The sequence below is a fragment of the Limulus polyphemus genome, unplaced genomic scaffold (assembly GCF_000517525.1).
Source record: "Limulus polyphemus unplaced genomic scaffold, Limulus_polyphemus-2.1.2 Scaffold1939, whole genome shotgun sequence".
NCBI classification, from domain to species: domain Eukaryota; kingdom Metazoa; phylum Arthropoda; class Merostomata; order Xiphosura; family Limulidae; genus Limulus; species Limulus polyphemus.
In genome coordinates, this window is record NW_013667549.1 from 64033 (window position 1) to 66785 (window position 2753).

Sequence of the window (2753 nt, forward strand, 5' to 3'; positions counted from 1 at the left end):
GCTGTAGTCGTTTGTTATTGTTTTTAAGAGTAATGTATTACTGCTGTAGTCGTTTGTTATTGTTTGTAAGATTAATGTGCTATTACTGTAGTCGTTTGTTATTGTTTGTAAGATTAATGTATTATTGTTGTAGTCGTTTGTTATTGTTTTTAAGATTAATGTATTATTGTTGTAGTCGTTTGTTATTGTTTTTAAGAGTAATGTGTTATTACTGTAGTCGTTTGTTATTGTTTGTAAGAGTAATATGTTATTACTGTAGTCGTTTCTTATTGTTTTTAAAAGTAATGTGTTATTACTGCAATCGTTTGTGAATTGTTTTTCAAACCGTTTGAATTCCGTTTCAAACCGTTAATAATACTTAAACCAATAAACGTTGGCCCCCTCAGGGGCACAGCGGTATTTCTGTGGACTTACAACATTAGAATCCGGATTTCGATACCCATGTTGGGCAGAGCACAGATAGCCCATATCTTTGTGATTAATTACAAACAGTAAACGTTGAGAATAATTCCCCACATTTATTTATTTATTTTGTTTATTCATTGTCGGCTAACTTTTATAGATTATTACAAAAATCTACGTTCTCCATGTCTTTTTTTTTTTTCTTTAATGAAACGTAAAGAGATACTAAAGAGTAATACATAACTTAACGTTTAGACGAAATCGTGGAATAATTATAATTAAATTAAAACTTAAGTTACACTATTTCTTAAATTAGGAAACATTAAATATAACAACGCCAAAGCGATTATTATAAATGCTTGTTCGTCTGAACAACACCCTTGCGTACACGATGGATTCAGATACCTATTGTTGAGGAAAAGCCTAACCTTAGTTTTGAACTACAGAGGGAAATCGGTCAGTATTACCGGTCGCAAGAAGTAACTACTCTTCATCGAATAGCGGAATTGACTATCACTCTTATAACACATCAATAGCTGAAAGTGCGAAGCATGTTTAGTAACAACGTTTCTGGAATCCGAGACCTCCGATCCCGAGTTCGATATGCTAGTTACTGGACCAAAGCTCGGGCCGTATTTGTTATGTAATTTGCATCTTTAGTTACTTAGCCTACAGTAAATATGTTAATGGATATTCTCAAAAAAACTACAGAACATACACACACACACACAGTAACAAAAACACCCATCACCTCACCCACCCCGCCCCTCCATGCCATCTGGAGTCTGTAGTTAATTAACATTAAGATAAACAAGCGAAGCCATTTCTCAATTTCCGATCAAAGTTGGAAATCCATCACTGAAATAGACATGATACAATAGTATTAAACACTCGAAAATTGACATAGACCTGGCACAACAGTGTTAAAAGCTGGAAAATAGACATCGGCTTGATACAACAGTGTTAAAAACGGGAAAATAGACATAGGTCTGATACAACAGTGTTAAGAACTGGAAAGTAAACATAGACCTGATAAAACAGTGTTAAAAACTAGAAAATGGACAGAGGTCAGAGGTTTCATTCTGTCAATATTTTATTAAACATTCTGTATTACAGCAGCGATGTTCAATGTTACATCTTTGGTATTTTACTTTTATCCATCTTTTGTCGGTCCAACGGCTAGCGTGCAGGGTGGTAGGTGTAAAGTTGTACTGTACGTCTGCAATTTAGGGCTGTGGGTGCATTATGAATGATAACCAAATCCCACTGTAATAAAAGTTGCCCAACAGATGTCGGTGGGTGGTATTAACTAGCTGCCTTCTCTCTATCAATTTAAGCAGAATTCAAGAATAACAAAAACTTATATCATATCATGATTTCGTTAATAATTTATACGATAAGCTTCTTTTAATTAGCAATCAACTTATTCAGCTATCTTAGACCACAGGGAAACTAACAAACATTAACGAAGACCACCATGTATAATTAAACTTTTGATACACTGAAAAGGGGATCAACACTCCCTTTGGGAATAAAATATATAAATCATATTATATCAATGCAATATATTGGTCGTTTGATTTAACAGTAATTTTATTATCTAAATGGAGTTTATAAAATGTGAAGTTTTACTGAATACGTGTTACTAGTACGGCTTATTACAATGTCTAGCTGGTTCTAGTACGGGTTTTCTTACTCTTTATTCCAAGATGAACAAAACGGTGAGGAGAAAACACGTATCTGAGGCCACTTAACCTTAAAACTTTCTGAAGCATTTTAGTTAACGAAGAATATAACATAGTTGTATACAAACACTTTAGTTTAAGAAAAATATAAGATAGTTGTATACAAACACTTTAGTTTTGGAAGAATATAACATAGTTGTATACAAACACTTTAGTTTAAGAAAAATATAAGATAGTTGTATACAAACACTTTAGTTTTGGAAGAATATAAAATAGTTGTGTACAAACCCTTTAGTTTAGGGAAAATATAAGATAGTTGTATACTAACACTAAAGTTTAGGAAGAATATAAGATAATTGTATACAAACACTATAGTTTAGGAAAGAATATAAGATAGTTGTACACAAACACTTTAGTTTAGGAAGAATATAGGATAATTGTATACAAACACTATAGTTTAGGAAGAATATAAGATAGTTGTATACAAACACTTTAGTTTTGGAAGAATATAAAAGAGTTCTATTCAAACACTTTAATTTTGGAAGAATATAAAAAATTTGTATACAAACACTTTAGTTTTGGAAGAATATAAAAAATTTTTTATACAAACACTTTAGTTTTGGAAGAATATAAAAAATTTTTATACAGACACTATAGTTTAGGAAG